Below are 25,542 nucleotides of genomic sequence, written 5' to 3' on the forward strand. Positions count from 1 at the left end.
TTTGATTAGGGCCAGATATGGACATTACACTTTTACTGACATAAGTGATTGGAAACCAATCTATACCTGTAACAGAACAGAAGTATGGCACACAAAACCAGTGTATACATGTAACAGAACAGAAGTTTGGTGCATACAGACTAGTTTAAAAATAGAGGAACGCAGTCCCCTCCGTTCCCAAGGGTGAATGTATGTTTTGTTTGCTACCAATCTAAACTACGTCACTTGCAGAAAACCATGTAATTTAGATTGATTCCACCTCAGGCTTCTTGAACGTCTGTACGTAGCCTTAATGAACATCAATATGAATTTTTCCACCACACCAAAATTTCCCATTTAGGTTCTGGCCTGGCAGGACTTGCAAAATTCAGAAAATTTAAGAGAAATCCTTGATAAACCTATGAGAATTCTTGGAATAACATGAACCTGACAGCAAAAGGAAAAAAAGATCTCAAAATACCAAGGCCAAAAAACACAATGGAACAGATTTCCCAGCAAGACTATTTGTGGCTGAGGAACAGTAAACCAAGGGGATTAAATCAAACTCAGAGAAAAGACAAGTAAATGATAAATGACACACAACTATATTCAAGCTTAATCTTTGGTGTCTAAGTGAAATATAGAGGGCTGAAAAGATTATGCAAATTGAAATGAATCAGGCTTGCAGCCTGACCTGGAGTCTAAGGGAGCATACAGTATTCTGAAGCTGGAACAATTAGAGGGAGAAGTGATTATTTAGACTGTAAATAAGACAACAGATCTCTCAACTTCTCACAGGAGAATCGAGAACCTGAGAAGTTTAACACACGACTATAGAGATATAATTCCTAGGTGTGATATCCATTTCTCTGAATAAAAGACATTAGGGGTCTTCTAGCATCTTGCTTAACTAAGCTTTCCAGTCAACACTCCTGAAAGATAAAAGCTAATGTAGCTATTTTGAAAGGACAGACAGTCCAGTGGGTAGTGTGATGACTACTTCCTGACCGAAACACAGGAAATTTGAACAAAGACCTGCAACAGTCACAGCATGACCTACTACAGCTTGAGCTGAAAAACAAATGCTCTGCAGCTAGGAGTTGAAAAGCTCCAAGCCTGTTTGGACATAAAAGACTCCTCACCATTTTGGAACAGATCCTTTCACCGGTGGCATGAGAGATATCCCTAGATCATTTTGGATCAATGTCACTTCTCAGTTCCATTTTTACTCCAACTTTACTAGCTCCCTAGAGAGCATTAGGCCTCAAAAAGATACTGAGTCAGTATAGGAACCTGCCACCATATGAACCTGTACAAGTAGGGACAGAAAAGACGGTTCCTTTCCCCAAAACCTTGCCATTTAGATAATTTCCCTGTTTCCCTTTATGTTTCCTCTTGCACGAGTAAAACCCGAACATGTATATCTGAACACAACTCTACTTTTCTATCCATTCTTCAATTCAGGTTACCTTGTTATTTCCATTCTCAGCAAGAACACCCAGGACAATGTTCACTGCTCACCTTGCTTTGTGCTCTCATACAATGAAAACAGCTAGTAGGTCCCCACCAAAATCAGTATTCCACAAACGCATGCCCGAACCCAAGCCTTGAGGAATTTCTGATCTAAGTAGATAGTAGACACGAAAGAGGATTATTATCCCTATTTAAGTTTGGGAGCTGAGAAAAAGGGAGATAAATGGAGTCAAGGTCATCCAAGGTGAAAAAAACCGCACTCCAGACACCCATATCATAATTCAGAGTCTTAAAACATAATGCCATCTTTTCTCTGTATTCATACTGTAGCACACAACTGACCCCAGCTCCAGAGAGCAATGGTGTTAAGATGTATCAAGCATCCAGACATTGTTGATTCCACGTGCAGCTCAAGACTGGTCCTAGGAATCATTTTTCTGCTTTTACATTTAATTTCAACAATCAGTTACTATTGAAAACAAACCTATAGCAGAAGCCAATGATGCTCTCAGTTTATTGCATTTATAAAAAATATATGCTCGGTCACTACCAACTGCCACATAGTGCTACCAAAAACTGTGGCCAGATCCCCTTTTTCATTTTTAAAGCTGTCATTTTAAAACCACTCCAACAGATGTACATAATAAAATCTGACATTTCATATCATTATGTAGCTTTAGGAGGGAAATTATTATTGTTCACAACTGATGTCAGTGGAGGAAGATAATAATGATTTTAAAATTCTGAACTTTACAGTGGAAATTGCACTGTTTCCTATGCCAATTCACAATGAATATAAAGGTTTCAGATCTTACTTTCAAGGTATTGTTTGTAAGTGTAACACACCTTTCTAATGTGCAATCTGTATTTTGTAGGGGTCACAGTTCCACCTAAATTTACTGTGATCATTACCTGAGTATTTGGGCACAGGGTAGAAAAGCAGACTGTTACTAGTAACTCCAATTGGGAAAGCACTCATTTCAACAAAAAGTTTAAAAAAATGCTTTCCTGAATTGGAACAAATAGAAACTTTTGATACAATATTTTCTTCATATTACCAAGTCAGCATAAGAAGTCTGCGCCCATATGTTTTTGTACCAAATAAAATGCATTGGACCCTGAACTCAATTGTGCCCTCTATGCACAGTCACGTCCTTAATATTTAATAACAGTATGAAATAATAATAGCAGTCCATCAGCTGACTTTTAGAGTTGTGGAAAACAATTAGATACAGTAAAGTCTTCAAACATTATTGTTACTATAGATCACATTTATGAAGACAAATGCTTAATAGAATAAAGCCAGTTCTAACAGTATAAAGTGGCCAATCACATATTGCTTATGACAAGTTTATTACTGCAGTGAGCCACGATTATAATTACTACTGGGAAATATAGTATCTTTAAGTTATTTTGATACCTAAATCCTCCTCGGAGGTCAGGATGATACAGGATGTTTTTATGAGTCACAATAATAGTGCTGAAAAATCACACTGTGTACAATCTCAAGGAAGTGGGAAAATATTACAATTTCATATTGAATTTTTTTTTCAATTAACTCTTCTTCTACTTAAAAAAATACTATTTAGTAGGATTAAAAATAAACAATTATTCATATATGACCAAACACCCACAGTTCCATAGTTGCATAGTTGTAGGGTCGGAAGGGACCTGAGCAGATCATCAAGTCCGACCCCCTGCCATGAGCAGGAAAGAGTGCTGGGGTCAAACAACCCTTGCAAGGTGTCTATCTAGCCTTCTTTTGAAGACCCCCAGGGTAGGAGCCAGCACCACTTCCCTTGGAAGTTGGTTCCAGATCCTAGCCACCCTGACTGTGAAGTAATGCTTCCTGATGTCTAGCCTGAACCTACTCTCCATCAACTTATGACCGTTATTCCTTGTAACTCTCGGTAGTGCTCAGGGGAACAGGGACTCTCCCATTGCCTGCTGGTCCCCCTTGGCCAATTTATATATGGCCACCAGATCCCCCCCCCCCCCCCCCGGTCTTCTCTTGTGAAGGCTGAACAGGTTCAGGTCCTGTAGCCTCTCCCTGTAGGGCCTGCCCTGCTGCCCCCTAATCATGCAGGTGGCCCTCCTCTGGACCCTCTCCATGCTGTCCACATCCCTCCTGAAGTGCGGTGCCCGGAACTGGATGCAGTACTCCAACTGCGGCCTGACCAGTGTCGCATAGAGGGGAAGGATCACCTCCTTGGACCTGCTCATGATGCATCTGTGGATGTATGACAAGGTGGGATTAGCCTTCCTGACTGCATTCCCACATTGGCAGCCCATGTTTATCTGGGAGTCTATAATGACTCCAAGATCCTTTTCTCTCTCTGCACTGATGAGAAGGGAGTTCCCCAGCCTGTAGGTATGCTGCTGGTTCTTCCTCCTCAGGTGCAGCACCTTGCATTTATCAGTATTGAATCCCATCTTTATTCTCATCTGCCCACCCCTGTAACCTGTCCAGATCCAATTGCAGCCTGTCCCTCACTTCTCCCCATAGCTTAGTGTCATCTGCAAATTTGAACAAGATGCTTTTCACCCCCTCGTCCAAGTCGCTGATGAAGATGTTGAACAGTGCCAGCCCGAGGACTGAGCCCTGGGGGACCCCACTGTCCACATCCCTCCGGGTCGAAAATGGCCCATCCACCAACACTGTCTGGGTGCGGCCCTCCAGCCAACTGGTGACCCATCTGACTGTGTAGGCACTGACACCACAATCTCCTAATTTTTTAATGAGAATGGGGTGAGAGACAATGTTGAAGGCCTTCTTAAAGTCCAGAAAGACTACGTCCACCGCGACACCTGTGTCCAAGGATTTTGTGACCTGGTCATAGAAGGCCACCAGGCTGGTCTGACAGGACCTGCCTCTAATGAACCCATGTTGATTGCCCCTAAGCATACCCTGCTTGGCCCTCACAGATGTGCACCTGGATAATTTTCTCAAAGAGCTTCCCCAGGACCGAGGTAAGACTAACAGACCTATCATTTCCTGGGTCCTCCTTCCTCCCTTTTTTGAAAATGGGGACCACATTGGCCCTTTTCCAGTCCTCTGGCACCTCGCCAGAGCACCACGAGTGCTCGTAAAGCTGTGCCAGGGGTCCCACAATGACCCCTGCTAATTCCCTCAGCACTCTGGGATGGGGATTGTCAGGACTCGCTGATTTGAACAATGTCCAGTCCCTCCAGAAGTTCCCTAAGTCCTCACTGACCCTGGGCTTGGCTGTGCCTCCCCTGGGACCATAGGGGATCCCGGGGGGGGTGGGGGCAGGGGCGTGACCTGGTCCCTGCTCAGAAAAATGGAGGCAAATAAATTGTCAAATAAGTTAGCTTTGTCCTCTGGTGAGACCACCAGATTTCCTAGCGTGTCTTGCAGAGGCCCCATGTTACCTGGAAACTTCTTTTTACCCGCTATATATTTAAAAAAGGACTTCTTGTTATCCTTGATCCGGGTAGCTAGTCCCAGTTCCATCTCCACCTTGGTCTTCCTGACCACTCCGCTGCAGTCTAGAGCAATGGAGGTATAGTCCTCCCTGGTGATGGACCCTCGCTTTCATTGGCTGTACGCCTCCTTTTTAGCTTTCAGATGTTCCTGGATGCTTTTAGTGAGCCATGGGGGCTTTTGAGCACTGTTGCCCCCTTTGATCCATGTTGGGATTGCCACTCTTCGGGCTTGGAGGATCATCTCCTTCAGGAACGACCACTCTTCTTGGACTCCCAACTCCCCACCCCTCCGGGACCTCAGTGCCTCCCCGACTAGTCTCCTTAGCTCAATGAAATCCACACTCCTGTAGTCCAGGGATGCTGCCTTGCTGCAGGCCTTTGCCACCCTGTGCTGGATGGTGAATTCCAGGAGGCGATGATCGCTGTCACCCAGGTGGTCAAGAACCCGCAGTCCCCTCACCAGGTCATCACTTGTGGCCAGGATCAGGTCTAACAAGGCATTTCCCCTGGTGGGACTGTGCACTTCCTGGGTTAGATGGAGGTCCTGTAACTCGGCTAAGAACCTATGTGAGCGGGTCAGACCTGGCTGACTGCTCTTCCCAGCAAATGTCCAGATAGTTTAGGTCACCCATGATGACCACATCCTTTGACATAACTGTCTCTGTGAGCTGACCTGAGAATGATAACAAATACAGACATGATAACAAATACACAAGGGATGTAACCTGCACATTTTGTAACGTTAAATCAACTGGAAACCAATGAGCTTTAGAAAGATATTTTCCCTTCTGGAAGATTATTCTTTAATTGCCTTAATTTTTTTTTTTTTACTTCAAAGGGCTAACGAGTATCAAAGAAAATGTAGGACTAAATAGACTTCTGGTCCAATTCAGTGTGGTACCTCTGTTGTTCCAATATTTATATTAGCTAAATTCAGATCATGCAACTTTTGAGATACAGGGCCCTTATTTAAAAAAAAAAAAAAAAAAGTGGTACTATGAGTGAGAATCCCAGCACACTTTCCCACAGATCCTCTGTCTCAACCTTTGTTATCTCAGTAGAGTTTCTTTAAGTGCATGGTACGATACACCTTGCCTTAAACCTAGAGCTCTTCCAAGAAACTTCCTCCTTCTTGCCCTCACTGCGTCCCTCTTTATGCGGGGCAAATAGTCTAATAATTTTTGAGGTGCAAAGATTTTGAGAAACAATTTTTTCATCATATTAAAAATGCCTTTATGAAGAGTTGTTTTTGGGGCAAGAAACTTAGCTAAACATTTAGGCCACTGACAGGCGTGAAAAATTACCAGAAGAGGCATCGTGTAAGTTTGATCCGGCTCCGCAATATCTGTGTAGATGGCATGTTTCAGTGGGGCTTTTTTATGCTTTTATCTAAGAGTTGATTGAATCAGCTCTTAGATAAATGCTCCCAAAATCTTTGCTGAAGCATGTGATCTATATAGACATTGGGCAAGCTGGACCAAATTGATGCAATGCCTTTTCTGGGCATGCACTGCTCTCAGCACGGGTGTGCACCGAGCTAAAAGTAAAGCGCTGTTTTGTTTTTCTCATTTTTAAGCAGCCACATTTTTTTTTTTTAACCTTACATCATGCCTTTACTGAACAGCAAAATTGAAAAGCTACTATAAGGAGAATGTACTGCATTAAAAATGCTGTCTAAGTCTATGCCAACCATGCAGTTGGTCCAGTAAAAGATACCACCCGAAAAAAATCCTTTCTGGACCACTCAAATGCTACCAAAAGCTGTAAACAGTGCTTTACCAAAACAGGACATTTTTAACAGTGCTTTACCAAAAAAACCCCAAACAAACAAAAAACCCCCAGAAAAGATGACCTTCCCTCCTCCCACCCATACTTAAAAAATATATCCTCTTCTTTCAATGTCTTTAAAAAAAAAAAAAGTCTTAAGACAAACCGATACAAGCCAGATGCATACAAAACAGCAATCTGAGCTGAGCAAAATGCCGAATCTTTGCCCTGCAGGAACTGAACATTAAGGCTAAGTAGAAACAGTCAAAAAGCCCGAGACAGAATTGAACCAATTTACACAGGTTTCTCTAAATGGCGCAGATTGGACCATTAATAAACAGAGCTCATGTTCACTCTTTGGAGCAGGGAGGCAGGCAAATGCCTGCACTGGCCAAGGCCAGGATGGGGGCCCAGGGGCCCACTCCAAGTGGGACAGAGGTGGGGTAGAAGTGGGGATCAAGCTTCTGCGGGAAGGGCAGTGCCAGTGGCACATCTCAAATTCCCTGCCTGGGTCATTGGCACACCGAGTATCCCTCTCCCCATCTCAAGGCCCAGGACCCTGCACTGGAGCAGCTCAGGGAAAGACTCAGAAGACTTTCCCTCCTAGAACCAGTGCCGAATTCCTGGCTGAAACTGCTTACTTTGAAAATGCAAGGCTGCCCCTTCCCTTCCCTCCCCTCCCCACCCTCCACCTCCATTTCCTCAGATGCAGGGAAATGGAGCCCTGCATCTGAAGAGTAAGGGGCTTCAGCTAGGAATTTGGTTCTGGCTCCAGGGGAAATCCTGTGAGCCATTCCCGGAGCTGCAGCAATGCAGGGAACCAGGACTCGGACAGGACAGGACAGGACAGGACAGGACAGGAGAGGGACACTCTGGACCATGCCCTGGAGCAGCTCGAGGACGGGCTTGCAGGATTCTCCCCCCCCCCCGAGCCAATGCCTAATTCCTGGCTGGAGCTGCTTACTTTCCAGATATGAGGGCATGGCACCCCTCTTCCCAGGGTCCAGAGCCCCTTGCATCTGCAGAATAAGCAGCTTCACCTGGGAAGGGAATCCTGCAAGTCCTTCCCAGAGCTGCAGGGTCTCAGTGCTCAGACAGGAAAGGGAAAGGACACTCTGTGCCTCTCGAACCCAGGCTGGGAATGCGCGGTGCACCACTGGCACTGCCTCCCTCCTCCCAGCAGCTCACGAGCCCCACTCCCCAGCCCCACCGCTGTCCTGCCAGGCTGACAGACAAGGCCTCAGGGGAGGAGCTGGCCAGGCCCTTGGCTGTAACAATGAGCCACAGCTCCCTGTGAGTCGGGGTTAGGAGGCCCCACAATGTCCCCTGGGATACCAATGGACAGAAACCAACCCTGATTAGGGAGTGGACCAGGCACTGATGTTCAATACACCAGTCTAGCCTCAATCAAGTCAACTTTATAGTACAACAATCCAGGTCTACCTTAGATTAGGATCCTCCACTTTGAAACTGTCCTTGGTGTCCTGAGCATCTGTTTTGTTATGGGTATACGCTGGTGTCCAAGTACCTAAACTGGAAAAAATGTAATGTCTGCACCTGGCCTAAGACTTAGCATCAGGAGTTCAAATTCCTCAATCTTTCACTGAACTATGTGTTGGCTTTTAGGATAATAGGAAAGCCATCTAGGGAAGACTTGATAGTCAAAACCTCCTTGGGAATGCAACAGGAACCTATTGAAACCTAAGGAGATTTGGAAGGTGTCAAAATCTTAAGCAGTTAGGAACCAATAGCAAGTCCCCCCACTATTAAGTATTGCTTCAATCCAAGTGTAGCTTACTGAGTAGCTTAGAAGTTGACAAGGTAGTCAAAGGATGTAGAGAACAGACTACAACGGTAATGCACTAATTTAGGAGAAAAAGGAATGATATCTAGTTGCATGCATCCATGTGTTAGCTTCTGATTAGATAGTTCAAAGAAGAATGTACATGTATAAAGATTTATGCTTTCCAAAGAACTTTGGATTTGTGAGCCTGATACATTTCCCCTCTGTCAGTCTGTCTGACCAGTCAAGTGACAGCAAATAAAGGCTATCTGGTTTCTGTTTAGTTTCTCTTACTGAAACCCTGCAGCAGTAAGACTGGAAGAGTGTCTCTTAAAGTTGCAGCAAATACAAGTGATTTTTATACAGACATTTCAAAATGTTTCCTTATTGATTGTCAAAAATATTTGGTTTTACATGCAAAATCAAAACATATTGTTTTACCTCACTGGAATGGCCTGAAACACAGTGGGGCTCAGCCTTTTGGCCCTGCAAGCAAAGTAAGTGGTACGAGGCTGGCTCACACATGCCAGATTGGACCCCACACACCAGGATCAGGCCTGCTTGGCTTTGACTTGGCCCCACACGCTGGAATCAGACCCTGCACCACCTGCACCCAGCATGCCAGGGCAGACCTGTGAGGCGTCCTATAGGCCAGGTGACATGGTGCCAGAGGTTAGGTCTGACTTGCCAGCCAACTCTTCATCCCTGCTGTAGGGCACTTACCCGAGGGATGCTATAGTTTGAAAGCCTGTTTTCCTCATAGGCATGGGGTACATTTAAGTGCATCCCTCCCCAACACTGGGGATGTGGCATAGTCATACCCTTAGAGGTAAAAGGAGAAGTCTATATTGCTTCTATGAAAGCCTGGCTCTTTGATGGTGGCTATAACAGACGTTCTCTGACATGCTCTTCGGGCTGGGGGCAGACTGGTAGGTGTAACACATACTGGCCAGCTGGTTACATTAGTGCAGGCTTAGGTCCAATCAGTCTGAATCCAAGTAAATGGGACATAAGCATAAATACTTTGCTGAGCCAAAGATTAAACACAGTGCCAACCTTCAGGCTCTCACACTTGAAAATACTGGCCATAATGTTTACTTCAGTCTTGATGAGTGTTGAATGCAAAAGCATTGCTTTGGAATGATGCAATCTAAGCCCAAGGATGTAGAGGCCAACCTTTCATTGCCTCAAAAATTTAATTGAGCATCATTCCAGGATTACTACCAACTTATATTCACTCAGGTTGGAGAATGTGCCTGAACCAGCACAGGTTATAATGGACAGCAAAGTCCCTCTCCGCAAAGTATTTCAGCCTAAAACATTTCTAGGACAATAGGATGCTTTCAGCATCCAACTTTTGCGTGAACTGGCTCAAATGTAGCTGAGCCAGGGGAACTGCATTTATGTCCATGAAAGTTGAACTGGAGTTTCAACACTGTACCATGATTATTCCTGTCAGTGTAAATCAGGTAATTAAAATGGGAGTAATTACATTCATGGTGATGTTAAAACTTCCAAGCATGGTCTTTGTGGACTAGACATCGTGTTCTTCTCACTCTTTCAAGGTATATATGGTAATAAATGATTTATTGATTCTGCCCCTTGCTCCGGCAATCCCCAAAGCAGAGCCAGTTCACTACAGGATGCAGTTGTGTCCTGGCACCTCAAAGCTCCATCAACCAACAGGGTAGTTACCAATGCAATCATATCCCAACACCACCTCAGCTCCACATGTTTGCTTGAGTAGTCCCAGTCTGAGTGCTCACACAACTAATAAAAATGCCATTTCTCCAATCACTCTGCCTTTAAAGTGCTTTAAGCTATATAGTTCCCTGCAGAACTGAATATCAGAACACAGAGGCAGTAGAAATACTAAGCAAACCTTCTGGAGATGCAGCCTTTTTCAATAGATACTTCTTCAGTGCACTCCTCTCACCTTTCTTTTGCAAGGCTAAACGTTTTGCCTTGGTCAACCATTAGGACAGAGGGAGAAGAGCAATGGATGACATATCACAGTACAGCCGACCAGTTAATATTTTATGGATCTCCAATTCCCAGCTGGCAGAATTTTTAGAATTCTTTCCATGGAATTAAAAAAAAAAAATCCATGTCATTTCAGAACTAAAATTTAGAAATAAGAAACATATCCTTGGAATGAAAAGCCTATTTTTCTGACCAGTTCTATTTGTTACTCGGATATTTGATTCTCTTTTGTATTCTCCTTGGAAACTATTTAATCCTCAGCTATGTAGGCTTTAACGTATTTGTCCCTGCACTTTATAAAAATAATTAATGGAAGATGAAAAAAAGTTCTACACATTATATGAATGAGATACACTACATGATGTATTATGTTGAATGCTATTAATCCTAATGTACAATAATCATTTGAAAACATAGGGATTTTGGTGTAGGACACTGTAGTGCTTCATGTTATGATGGACAGACATGGCATTCACAGACTAGAATAACAATTTTGCTTTGGGATGAACTCATTTTTGTAAAGAAGGACCCTGTTTGCATTAAAAGTAATTACTTATTACACTTTAAAACAAAGCCTATTCTATCCATTCTTTTGAGGTTACGTTTTCAGTTAGCTGGACGACTGTAGGTGATTGCAAAACAAAAACTGGGAGTTTAAAAGAATCTTTTTTAAACATTTCATTTAAACATTTCATATAAGCATTCATTTATGGAAGTAAATGACCCAATCCATATGCAATTAGAGGACAAGATCCTCCTTTTACAAATGCATGATATTCACTAGGATGAGGAGAGGAGATCACAGCATTAGCAGCCAAGTGAAAGATCCTCAAAATGACCTGCTTGTATAGGACATGTCTGCTTGCAGTATGTTATTCAACAGCTAGGTGCCTCGGCCAGCTGCACAGAGTTCTAGGCAGAGTCTGATGCCTTTTAAAAAAAAGAGAAATAAAGTAAGATTTCAGGCTTTGAGGGAAGCCCATTTACATCAGCATTTGCAACACTTTATTAAATGCATCCTGTTTAAGAAAAGCCATGAGTTCTGGCAGGCAGGACAGGTCAAGGGGCTGGAGAGCAACACATCCCGGCACAAACCTTAACAGGTTGTTGAACTCCAGAATACAAAAGTGTCTTTCCGCGGAAACTATTATGGATGCAAGGTGAGTGTAAACCAAAATACTAGATTCAAACATATCGGGGCTTTTGGGAACTTGAAAATTCATCTCCAAACTCTGCAGTTCTTTAATTAGGGGCAAAAATAAGAAAATGGCAAGAGCTTGAAAGACCTGATTTGAATTTTAGCATTCAACTTGGAGGTTCAGATTCCATTGAGAAACCAAAATAAAGATGCTTTAGAAAAGCACTGCATTTGCCTTGCACATTAAAATTTGCTTGTTTTTAGTGTGGGCTAAAATACACACAACACAAGCTGAGCCCACTCCACAGAGATAGGCCTGAGAAGGAAACTTCAGACTTAGTCAAGAACAGTCTTAAAAGGCTTTCAGAAAGGTCTGGATCACAACTTTTTGTTTATATCCCTCCCTGCTCATAGAATAGGAGGGATGGATTTGTAGACACACAATAGAATAGAATTAATGATGCTAATGGGAACGTGAAGCAATGAGTTAAATGAGCTAAAATGATGCTGCAATTATTTTATTCACTATTACCAGCAATTACAAATCATAATACAAGAGTCTTTTGACCTTTAGAATAAATGACGCAGTATTTTACAAGCCAAGCAAAGCAGCCTCCCTAAAAATCCAGGGAAGGGAAGGACAAAAGTCAAGTGCTATAATTAACTGCATAATTATTTTCCAAAATAAACGTGCAATCTTCACCTTGGTGGCACTGAATGGCGTCACTGGGGCTGCTATCATTAAACTGCCATCACTGCACTATCATTACAAGGCTAGTAAGGAAAAAGAAACACTTTGGGATCCACTAGAAGATGTGTTTGTTTCCCAGTTTTCCCAAGCTGAATTGTGCACATACGTATTTTAGTGAATGATGATTTTTTTGAGGAGGAGAAGAAAAGTCAGTGAAACAACAGGGATAATAAATGCATTCATCTCAAGAAACCTGTTTGACACCCTAGCAGGCATCATGGATGAAATCCTCCTAGCTACTTCAAAGTCACATTTCCCATTGATTTTCTAACAGGGCCAGACATTCAGATGCCAAAGTAAGAAAAACATCATGGAACCGATACAGGAAAAGAAAAAAATTATAATTGTGAAATCTTTGCTCAGGAAAGTCACTCATGGACTCTGCTGAGCCTTTTGCCCAAATGAGGAGCTCAATACTAGGACCTGCATAAAGTACAGACCAAAGCTGATCAGTGTAAATCAACTTCAACTGAAGCTTGGGAGGGAGTTTGGAAACAAATTCCTTAAGTCAAGAAGCAATGCTTTAGGCGTAAGGAGAGTAGCTTAATTATTCTTGCCCCGGAGGTTTGCTTCTCTAGACATGTAAAATGAACTCCAGCCCCAGATAGCATAGCAGGAAAAAAAAAATGGTCATGCTATACATGTTAGAGAACTTGGAGACATTATATGACCATTGTTGAGAATAAATTCCCACTTGAAGCATGCACAAATGTGCGTGCGCACACACACACACACACACACACACTTTTGCCAGATTTAACTGAAGTTGAATATGAAAGAACTGAAGCTGATTGCTTGTTTTATTGGGCTGGAGGGAAAGCAGAGCAACTTTTATTAGAACATTTGAGACTTGGGGAATAAGTGACAGTCATTTATGCACAGGGACTATTACAAGAAGCAGCAATTTCACCAATCCAACTTATCACCACCAATGAAGAACACTCAGCTAAACCTACAAGATTGAACAGATTTTTATTATTCTGAACAAAAAAGTAACAAAACAAACAAACAAACAAACAAACAACCCCAGGAGCCTCCCTGCAATTGAAGTGTCTGATGTAATTTAAGGTTAGCGTGAAATATTAAATACAGGGAATGTTTAATGTTGCATTCCAGGAATATTGGTGCTTATGTTGGCTACAAATGTCCAACTCGGGATCCTTAAAATTCTGGTTTATTAGGTGGATAGAAGCACTGTAATGAAGTTAAATCATAAACCTTGGGGCTGGTCCCCACACACACACGTGCACACGCACAGTAGCAAGCTACAAGAGTCAGGGATACCTATCCTACAAGCACTGGAGTCTGTCATCGATGGCCAGTTGAGGCTTCTTTCAGCGTGGTGTTATCCTCCAGAAGGGGGTTGCCGGCAGGTCCTTCTGGCTGGACTGGTCTGGTCCAGTTGGAGATCAAGAGGGTGCTGCTGAGGGTCACTTTTCACTGCTTTGTATCTGTCCTTGGCAGACTTTGGTGACTCCCCAGTTTTCAGGTTTGCCCAATCCAGGGGTTGTTGACACTCATGGGACTTCCCCTCGGTGGCTACTGGATGGCATCTGTCAGCCCCAGGGGTCATCCGCATGTACGTGCAGGTTTGGGAGTCTGTTGATAAATTTTGAACAGGGCTCTGGGAGCGGTCGATCTGGAGATATTCAGTCCAAAAGTTGGTCCCCGGCATTGATTAACTCAGGCCAGGGCTTTTAGCCCTTGATCGGTGACGTTTAGAGATTTCCGGGTTGTTACATTGTTTTCTATTGAGTTCTTCAGTTGGTTGATCTGCAGTTTCCTTAGGTGTTAATTGCTGTCTGCTACTGTGTTACACATTCAATCACAGATTCACTCACTCGTTCAGGGGCCCGCCTGATACAGGGAAGCGGCAGGTTGACTTCTGCCTTTGTTAACATTGTTACTAAACACATTTATAGTTGAAAGTTGAAAGGTGAGGAGTATAAAATATAAACTACAAGTGCCGTGGCACACAAATAGATAAAAATACCAACATACATGGGGAGATACAAAATGCACACATACACATTTTAAAACACAATTCCTTATCTTAAAGTGAAAGAAAGAGGAAGGAAGAAAAGGTAGAAGAGGAAAAACATATTTAAAGAGGGGAGAGCAAATGCAGGCAAGAGGAAAAGGGGGCTTTCTGCTACACTTACATAATGCATGCCAAAATATTTAGTAATGTATCATGGTATAAACAAGCTAGGATAAAGGGAACCAGTCACCCTATGCTCATTAAACTGTGTTGATCCCTAATTACTTGTGAAAGGCTAGTTTTGTGCTGTGACCTTTGGTAGACATTATTGCAACCCAAACATCTCAAAGCCACAGGCGCAGGTGTGAGACTGGAGATGCATGTACAGACAGACTGAATCTGAACCATGTACTGTGTGCATTGTTACTTATTTCCAGGACCTAACACATGTTGTTCTTTACATTAATGCAACAAATCTCTAATTGTACAAATGTGGTGCAAACTAGAGCAGTGGTTCCCAATCTACGGCACGTGTACCACTAGTGGTACGCAGGCAACCTGTCAGTGCTTCGTGTTAACAGATTTATTAGTATTACTTTATATGACAAAAAATTGCTGATGGTACTTAACATTGTACAGTTTTAAATTGGTGGTGCGCAATCTGTCAGACTTTGGGAACCGCTGAACTAAAGGATGTAGTCCTGGAATGGGACTTTGGAGACTTGGACTTCTATTCCAGGCTGTGCCACAAACTGACTTCCTTAGTTGTGTTGCCTCTCTTCTCTAAGAACACAGGAACTGCTATTTACTGGGTCATCTGTCCATCTTACCCAGTATACTCTGTCAGACAGTGGCAGCATGGATGCTGAAAGGGAGAGTGGACAGGGAATGACCAGGGGTTTTTCCCCACTGTTCTTCTCTCACTTGCAGCCTCCAGGTCTAGGAAGTTCCGATTTGGAGGCTGTACCCCTAACTCCTGTGCTCAACAGCTATGGATGCACCTCCAAGAATTTGTCTCATCCTTTTTTAAATGTGGCTAAACTGTCAGCTTCCATAGCATCTTGTGGCAATGAGCTCCACACTTGAATAACACACTGTGTGAAAAAGAACTTCCTTTTGTCAGCTTCCCCACCTTGAAGTGGGATCTCAATACCCACCTCCTTTTTGCTTTGATGCCTACTGCTAAGGAAGGGCTTAGCAGCTTAATTATTTTTATATTATTAATACGACAAAGACAGCGAGAGAGAATAGATCTTACTATGAGCTGTACTTATTGTTGCTGGCATTGTTTGCTTTCTTCCCTAAACAGCCCCACCTTCCAAAATGAAGGATAACCCTTGGTCTCTGCAAAGACCTCCTCATTACAAATCAGCAGCCACTGCCCAGTGTACTTACTACAGCCAAAAAAATATGAAGGTTCCCCCAAGACAGGGCTTCAGGTCAAGGCAAAGCAACTGATGGCAAGACACAATTGCAGGAAGTACGCCTCTTATCCTCAAGGATGGATACTTAATACCTCAAGAAAGAAAAACAGGTGAATACAAGTCAATGCAAAGACTCTTCAGTTTGAGTTGCAACCCAGAACAGTCTTCTGGTGTGGTATGAACCTTCTACAGGTCCCCAAGCAATTTTTTCCCAAACAATTTTGCAAAGGAAAAGGACGACTGACCTGGAGTAATCCCTTGTTCAACAGGACAAGGTGGGCTTCATATCTTCACACACATGGCTCACATGACCATTTATCAACCTTTGTTAACTGCAGTGTTAACTGCAAGCCTTTTTGTGCTATGTGCAAATGCCAAACGAAACAAAGATAGATTTTTTCAGTGGAGAGCTTCCAAGATAGCAGATAACTGTTTTGTTTGGATCAGAAATGAATTCAATTTTATCTCTACTAATAAATAGCACACTCAGGCCTCAAGTTGCAACCACATCCATCACTGTGGAGCCCTAGTGAAATCAATGGCAATCTTTAGAGGCACAAAAACCCACATTTATGGATCTACAATTGCAGGACTGAGACCTATTTAGGCTTTACGGAACCCAAAGCATTATAACAAAGCAGATGTACCTGTTTCTTAACCAACCCCCTACAGAATCCATGTCACTTGAAATGCTACGGCTAATTATTCTTATCACCGAATATTGGGTACCTTGGAAAGATCCGAGGGAAGAGAGCTCTTGTATTATTGAAGTGTGAATTATCAGTAGGAAAAAAGCCACTGAAGGAATAAGAGGTTGTAAAACCTATAAACTATGGGCAAACAGTTAGTGAAGTTTTCATTCCAGGCCATAAGACAAAGAGAAACTCCAAGAAGCAGCAACTGCCAAGAAATGGAACGCAGGAAAAACATTCACCTTTTTTTGTTTTATTCTTCCCCTTTATGAAGATGAAAAGTTTTAATTCAAAAACAAAACAAAACAGAACTGAAGGAGCCTATGTCAATTAAAGTGACTGATAGAAGTTTGTGGTTGTTCTGAAATATTTAATATGCAGTGCTGAATATTTTATGCAAGAAATATTTGCGCTTGTGCTGGTGCTTCATCTTAACGTGCAGAAACATATACAAACACATTGGACCAGATTTTTCTACTGCCAGTAGAGGCCTCTTAAATAAGGGCTTGATCAGACACCATAGAAATGAGTGGGATTTTCACTACCCTTATGGGTAAGAGGGGATGTCACACTTAAATCAACCTAGCCCTAGTTAGGTCAATGTAAGTGTTGATCTTTACAGACATTCAGGAAGGTTAGTTCTGGCAAAAAATGGCCAGCCTGATCTTAACTAGTTCACCTGAGGAAGCAAACTAATTTAGATCAAGAACAGTTTAAGCCCAGTCTGCTGAACTTCTTCACACATTCAGAGTGCAGCCCTGAGGCTGGGAAAGCATAGCTACTAGCCCCACCCCTGGGGCTGCACTCCTCTGGCCTTCACAACCCTTACTGGACTATTTTTTGCCCCCATAGTCGTCCATCCCTAGATGGACAAATGCAAACCCATCAAACCCTACCCCCTACAGGCCCACCAGCAACCCCAATGATCCCACCCACCCTAAATTATTTAGACTGGGTTCCCAACATGACTCCCAGCACTGGTGAACATATGCACAAACTACACCTGAACTACAATCATGCAACTTCAATTAAGTCACACGATCCTAGAACAGGTATGGCTAAATCTGCACGTACCATATGTGATTAGCTTTTTAAACAAGATTCACTTGTTAGAAAATCTGTCCATCATTGTCGCAATGAGAGCGGTTGGGTGCTGACTGCTTGTGAAAGTACATTCCCAAATGTGGGTTTCGGAAAGATGATAAGTTTCACAGTTTCATAATTGGTAGGGTTGGAAGGGACCTGAGCAGATCATCAAGTCCGACCCCCTGCCATGGCAGGAACCAGTGCTGGGGTCAAACAACCCTGGCGAGGTGTTCATTTAGCCTCCTTTTAAAGACCCCCAGGGTAGGAGTGAGCACCACTTCCCTTGGAAGTTGGTTCCAGCTCCTAGCCACCCTGACAGAGAAGTAGCGCCTCCTGATGTCTAGCCTGAATCTACTCTCCGTCAACCTATGACCGTTATTCCTTGTAACTCTCGGTAGTGCTCGGGGGAACAGGGACTCTCCCATTGCCTGCTGGTCCCCCTTGGCCAGTTTATAGATGGCCAACAGATCCCCTCTTAGCTTTCTCTTGTGGAGGTTGAACAGGTTCAGGTCCTGTAGCCTCTCCTCCTAGGGCCTGCCCTGATGCCCCCTGATCATGTGAGTAGCCCTCCTCTGGACCCTCTCCATGTTGTCCACATCCCTCCTAAAGCACGGTGCCCAGAACTGGACGCAGTACTCCAACTGCGGCCTGACCAATGTCGCATAGAGGGGGAGGATCCCCTCCTTGGACCTGCTCGTGATGCATCTGTGAATGCATGACAAGGTGCGTTTAGCCTTCCTGATCGTGTCCCCACATTGGCGGCCCATGTTCATCCTGGAGTCTATAATGACTCCAAGATCCTTTTCTGTCTCTGCAATGACGAGAAGGGAGTTCTGCAGCCTGTAGGTATGCTGCTGGTTCTTTCTCCCTTGGTGCAGTACCCTTCACTTGTCAGTATTGAATCCCATCTTTTTCTCATCTGCCCACCCCTGTAACCTGTCTAGGTCTGATTGCAGCTTATTCTTCCCTTCTAGCGTGCCCACTTCTCCCCACATCTTAGTGCCATCTGCAAATTTGAACAGGGTGCTTTTCACCCCCTCGTCCAAGTCGCTAATGAAGATGTTGAACAGTGCGGGCTCGAGGACTGAGCCCTGGGGGACCCCACTGCCCACATCCCTCCAGGTCAAAAATGACCCGTCCAGCACCACTCTCTGGATGCGGCCCTCCAGCCAATTTGCAACCCATCTGACTGTGTAGGCATCGACACCACAATCTCCTAATTTTTGACTGTAGGATCCTTTAAAAATCTGGGCCATGAAAGGTAAGAGGTAACAGGCAAGGCATGGCATCTGGATCTAGTTCCAAAGTCCCTTTAACCTTTACAAAGCTTGGATAAAAAGGTATGGTTCAAGACACACTTCTAATAATGACTGAAATGCAGCATTATATTTCCTGTCCTATCTTTTGTTCAGGAAGGAAACGTTAAGTTATAGAAATGGGATTGATGCAGCCAATATGTTCTGCTTTAGTATATTTTTACAGCAAGTTGTAGCTTGTAATAGTCTACCAACATTAAGCAAGAGTTGCATCATTTCTGGATTGGGGCTCCCATGTTACTCTGCCACAGTGGCACTGCATCCCCTTGCACATTCTGCTCCTCATGTTTCCAATCCCACCTATCCCCAGTCCAGCTCCTACTAGAGTAAATGGGAAATAACCAAAACTCTCAGCACAAGGCATGCACAATCCTAAAACCTGACTTGGAGTAGAACTAACAGGCTTCATTACCAAAACTAAATTGTGATCTTGGGAGTGTAGACGAGGGGTGCACTGAGGAAACCTCTGGAGGCCTCTTCCAGTGACACTTTTCCATGATCCTATTTGAAATTCTCAAGCAAAACTTTCCTATAAATACAGAAACATTCTTCATCAAAAGTAGAGCCCTCAGATGGATAAACAGGGATGGCCTTGTACCAGATAACTCTAATGGCAAGACAGATGCGTTATTTTGCCTTGGTAGTGTTGGGAGTGATTCTTCAGTGACCTGATGAAGAATGTTTTGCATTGAAAAATGTGTCTAACTTTAGTGGACTAACTGTGTGGTTGGGATAAAGATCACTCACAAAAATCCTTGCCTCTTGCATTATTTTGCCTTATAATTTGTATGCTGCATACTTTTGTTGTATACTTCTTGTTCAAGCAGGTAATTAAGCTTTATCTAACCTCAAAATCTCTATACAACCAAATTGTCTAGGAACCAAGATGCAACTCACACCTGAAATCTGAATCTCTAATTGTTCATATTCAAGCAGTACAAAGCCCAGCTGGATTCCATGCCACGGTTAACTTGCATTTGTAGCTAATACTGAAGGACTCTTCAATTTCTTGTTTCCCAGTTTATATAAAACATTCTTACACCACTGTTCTTTTCTTTTTTAAGGCACTTGTGCAAATGCTTCCTAAGTTCCTTGAGCTAAATTTTGATTTCCACTTCAATAATTCCCTTTTGGAGCATGTATTTCGCACAATCTCCAAGCCCAAAGTTTCCTGTCCTCTTAAACTCTTATCATGAATAAAAAGTACAGCAGCACACAAGACAGAAACAGCTGCTTTTCTACACTACTTATGAGATTGCACTGCTTGGTTGGCACAAGGAACCCAGCACAGTCAGCTAACTGACACTAGCACCACACTACCTCAAGTTTAGTCATGGTTTCTAGACCAGGATGACAAAATAAATCTTTGTTACAGTGAAACGATCAGACAAAGTAGTGAAAGATAGCAGTGAACATTTGCTCTTATCAACACTAACTATAAAGATGGAAGGCCAATTCCTTCTTGCATCTGTGTAAATCCACAGTAATTCCTGGAAACTGCTCTCATGTTGGAGTTGCTCCTGATTTAACAAGAGTACAGATGAGAACAGATTCGGCCTAGCAGAAAGTATTCAGAATTCCTCCAAGGAGATCTTTTCAAAAGCACAGTGTTGCATTAACATGCAGGATTACCGTGCATACGCATAAAAACAAATAACATTCACAAAACCCAATCCCTTATTTCTATACAAAACATAAAGAGCTTTTGTTGTCAGGCCCAAACATTTATCTTTTGTGTTGCAAAGCACATTTATTTTAGACTACAAATTTCATTCTGCTCTAACTATTTCCCTTCTGGGAGTTTGCCATGGGATATCTATCCCAGGAAATAATCTTACCTGATAGTAGAGCACCATTTCCATTCCCTCTCTAGATCACAAGTTCTGTCTCACTCTGGCTCCCAACACTGAGCAGCAAATCCAAGTTCAAAGTCAGTCAGCTGCTTACAGACTTTGTGCTTCCAGTTGCAGTAGCTCTGGGAACACACAAATCACAACTTTCGTATGAATTTGCATCAATAGATATCCAGCACTCAGGATCTCTCTGCTCTGTGGAAATGCTTTTCCCTCTCTTGCCCAGTCACCTGCTTCTTCCTCTATATAGGATCAGTTAATAGATTTATCTTTTCTCCGGACATTTTCTCAGGCATGAATTAGGGGATACAATGTTTTTGCAAGCGTGCATTACATCACCATTCTAATAGTTGAGTAAGAGCTTGCTACTAGAATTGGGAATTACTTCCCTGAAACGGTTTCTGCTAATAGTGTCTAACAATGCTCTCCAAAATTGGGCCTGACCCTAAAGCAGGTTTCACGCATAGAGACGTTTGCCAATATGGACAGTTCAAATTCATGAGATTTAAAAATAAATTGGGTGCTGTTTTCATTTGCCTCCTGGTTTTTCAGCTGATAGGATACATGTGGGTCCTATTGGCAGTTTTTCTTAACAACCACCAGGAAGGGTGTTGACTTTCTCCCATACATACATGATTCCAGGCACCTTGATTTTAAAGGAACATTCCAAATCACCAAGGATCACAATTTACTGTTTGCCACACAAAAACACACAGATTTTCTCATTTCAAGGAGGAAAAAAAACAGATTTTCTCTTTTAAGGAGAAAAATGCAGGAAACAATGGGTTTCCCTTTGCAGGCTGGCAGAGTTCCAGCCTGCAAGGGGCCGGTGGGAACAGGAGGAGGGTGATCAGGCAGGAGGCACTGCGTGCATTTGCATGCGCATGTAAGCACATGGCAGCCAGGTGGCATGGAGAGCAGCTCCCGCAGGTTTGTTCTTGGTGGGGAGGAATTGATACCCCCACAGTGAGGAAGCAAATTGGACAGGGCCGGGGGGCTGCCCAGCTGGAATGGTGTGCGGTTTTGGGGCTTGGGAAAGGGGAGGGAATGTGCAGCTACAGGGCCCAGGATGAAGCCCAGGATGATTGGACATTAGGAAGAACTTCTTCACAGTTTGAGTGGCCAAGGTCTGGAATGGGCTCCCAAGGGAGGTGGTGCTCTCCCCTACCCTGGGGGTCTTCAAGAGGAGGTTAGCTGAGTATCTAGCTGGGGTCATCTAGACCCAGCACTCTTTCCTGCCTATGCAGGGGGTCGGACTCGATGATCTATTGAGGTCCCTTCCGACCCTAACAACTATGAATCTATGAAGCCATGAGCAGGGGTGGTGGGTTCTTCCAGCAGGGGCAGGGGGGTCTCCTCACCACTGCATGCACTCCCAGAGCAGGACCATATGCCCCCCAGATTTGTGCAAGAGGCAGGGGTGCAAAAATGCGGGCTCCCTACCCTGCTGCCCTTCCTCCAGTGCCTTCACCGCCCAGTGGGTAGGACCTGGCATAGCAGGGCAAGGAAGCTTAGTGTCACCACTGTTAGCCCTGCACCACCATAACAAGGCACTCCCTGCCTGCCTGGCAGCAGCAGTATGCCCCACCCCCACTTCTGCCAGGTGGGCAGGGAGCAACTTATCATGGTGGTGTGGGGCTCCTGGCAGTGGCACCAAACCTCCCAGCCCACCCTGCCAGGTCCCACCCACTGGACCACGGAGGCCCCTGAGGAGAGATCAGCAAAGCAGGGAGCCCCAAGCTCACAGTAGCCAGTGTGCATCTGCATGCCATCATAGGCTTTGCTCCATCAGTGCTGCCCATGGGGGATGAGGAGGGGGAGGTGGGCTCTGCACTCCACTCAGGCCACAGCAGCCACCACCTCCCACAGGCAGCAGCCAGGGCTCAGGCACTGCTGCAGGGTGGCGGGGCGCAGAGGGCTGTAGATCTGGGTCCCCAGCCCCACAGCCCTGGCAGCTTGGGGCCCCCTCCAGCAGGACTGGGGGTGCAGGGAGTGGGTAGGGAGTGAGGAGCACTAGCAGGGCCAGGGGGCTGTGGGTAGGGAGTGAAGGGCACCAGCAGGACCCAGGGGGCTATGGCTTGGGAGTGAGAGTCAATGGCATGGCATATCAAAGCTGCTCAGTGCCACAAAGCAGTTAAGGAAGACAGCTACAGCTGGACTTGCATCCTGGTGAGTGAAGAGGGCAGGGGGTGCTCTGATTTTCCATAAGAACGCCAAAATCAAATGTCAAAACGTATAGGTATTTAGAATTATTTTTTTTTTATAGTGATTGAGGTACTGGTAAGCTTCCAAACTGCCATAGAAAACCATGAATTTTATATTTTTAATAAGAGTTGCCATTTTTAAACAGAAAAGCAGGATCCCTGGAGATCATGATACTCGCATTAAAAATCCAGAGTTAGTGGCACTGCCTGTGTCTGCAGGAACTCATTTCAGGATCCAGGCCTTCATGAATTTTGCTGCTTGCTGTAGTAGCTAATAGAGAGAGATCACTTAACAATTTCTAGATAATCAGTAGATCCTACCTGGGCTGATGCGCTTTCTTAAATTATTTATATGCTATTCAGGGCTTGGTGGGTGGAAATCATTATTCTGATATATTTCACTATGTCATTTTCCACCAAGATTTCACAAAGACTATTCTATTCCCACTTGCAGGCTTCAAATGCAGAAAAGGGCAGAATGCTGAATTAATGTAAGCTTCTACACTAACCACTTCTGGCAGTTAAAATAACCACTTGTGGCCCAGTGGCAACTAATATAAATTAGAGCAACCTTCAGGATGCTCTGAATTTTGCTGGGGAACAGGCTTGGTACCTAGCCAGCTCAGGGAAGAAAAAATGTGAAACTGAGCTTTCTGCTGGTTTTGCATTCTCCTCCTCAATTATGTCAGATGCAGGCTAGAGGTTAAGATGGTTAGATGATAAGATGGTTAGATGCCCTAACCATCTTATCAGCAACTATTGCTGCAATTTTATTCTAAATGGAAGAGACTGAATATTACTTGAATTCAGGGTTATCCCACAAGCTAGATATAAGATGCTGGCAATCACTGTGCATCATCATACATAACTAGGGACCTACATCAGTCACGGTTTCATAGATTTTGCGGAAAGTGGAAAAAAACAAAATTCCATGATTGCCAGGGAGTCTGGTATTGGCTGTAAAATCAGCCAACCCCCCCCAAAAAACAGTAATGACATAGACTGAGTGAAAGTGCGTTCTGCCAACTAGTGGTGAGGGGTGGGGTCACCAGGGCCCCTCTACCAATCAACAGTGAGGGGTGGGGCTGCCGCAAAATCCCCACAAAATCAGCTCGGTGTGCTGCAAGCTGTGAAAAACCCTTTGTCTATCCACTACTTGGGTTTTGTATAGGGACCTGCATATCTCAAAATACTTCATAATCAACTCTGATTTAACAGGTTTAGATCTATACAATTCTGCCGCACCAATTGTTAAGGACAGTGACTTATTAGCAGGAAGCGCTGGAGCACTTCAGACGCTCTGGGTGACACTATTGCTGTCATTAGTATGATTAGAACCATTACATAGAAAAAAGAACTAGTCATAACTACAAGGCATAAGTGTAACAGCAGCATTTACATTCATTTACTCAACTATAAGCTGGAAATTATCTTTTATTTATAAATAGACACCCCAAGGGAATGCATTTGTCCATATTTCAATAATATGATTAGGCAAGTGCACTTCTCTATGCCTGGATGGTGAAATATTCTGGATGTCATTCCACATTGGGTGTATTTGGAGGAGTGAAACACAAGCTGAATGCTTTGGATGAGGAATATGTTTCTGCTTATGGAGAGCTATATGTCATGTCATATAGCATCATGGTATTTAAAAATGGAGCTGTACATCATCTTAAGAGCAGATACATTATAACACAGTTCAGAAGCACAATCAAGAAGTTTAAACATTGACAGAAGAATAGCAAGACATAAGTTTGTTTTCCAGCATTGCCACTGATTATTGTTCTGACCTTTAGCAAACCCCTTGGCCAACCTGGACCTTAAAAAGTGAGGAAAATCATGTTGATCACATTTGTACCGTGTTTTCAGTTTCATTGATAACAGTCCAATTCACCAATGCATTTAAGCATCTCTCTAACATAAAATGCATGAATAGTCCTATTAATTTCAGTGGGATTGCTAAAAATAGGTGGAAGCCAACCTATCTTGCTGAATCAGACTTAAAAGCAATGTCTAAACCTCAGCTATAATGAATAATGCTGTCAGCCTACTCTGAAGCAAAGAATGGCTGCCACTATGACAGGTATAAACTGCAGTAGGAAGAGCAAATTTTATAGGGCATGAAAGAGGATTGCTTTGTCTTGCACTGATCTATCAGGTCCTGTCTGTACTGGTGGCTGAGGGCATGCATCCAAGACTAGCAAAGGTGTGCTAGGCACTTAAGTGGCTGACTCACTGTTGAAATGATAGATGCTGCTGGGACTTTGTGTCATCCAGGACGTTAGGACACACTGAGCCCTGAACAGAGGTCTCATTATTTTAAATCTAATGCTTGATCTTAAATAGAAGGCCAGGTAGGGCATTATAGGATTGTCTATTGTTGCTATTCTTTTTTCCAAACATTGCAAAGGGGGCAACAACAGTAAGCTATGAAACAGAACCAGTACCCTTATTCACACTGGATAGTACCTAAACACCAAAAAAGCATCCTGAACAAACAAAAGTATTAACATATGATTGTAAGGGACAGATAGCTTATGCTGCTCTATGAGCAGGATTCCCAGCCACTATCACAATGCAAATGATCAGACATTTGGAATAAAAACCTGGTGAGCATGGGGCAAGTGGAGTTTCAACACCTTAGTTTGCCAAGGTGAAGAGG

General features: G+C 43.6%; 1 long non-coding RNA gene across 5 annotated transcripts in view; it reads right to left on the reverse strand.

The window, feature by feature from the left end:
• Positions 1-25,542, reverse strand: part of LOC132251394 (uncharacterized) — a 399,437-nt gene that overhangs the window by 93,977 nt on the left and 279,918 nt on the right. Inside the window, exon 2 of one of the 5 annotated variants that reach the window (XR_009463408.1) lies at positions 20,659-20,795. The exons of the other annotated variants lie outside the window; for them this stretch is intronic. This is a non-coding gene — a long non-coding RNA (uncharacterized LOC132251394). The remainder of the gene's footprint in view (positions 1-20,658; positions 20,796-25,542) is intronic. 5 annotated transcript variants of the gene reach the window in all.

This window comes from Alligator mississippiensis, chromosome 7 (assembly GCF_030867095.1).
Source record: "Alligator mississippiensis isolate rAllMis1 chromosome 7, rAllMis1, whole genome shotgun sequence".
Classification (NCBI taxonomy): Eukaryota; Metazoa; Chordata; order Crocodylia; family Alligatoridae; genus Alligator; species Alligator mississippiensis.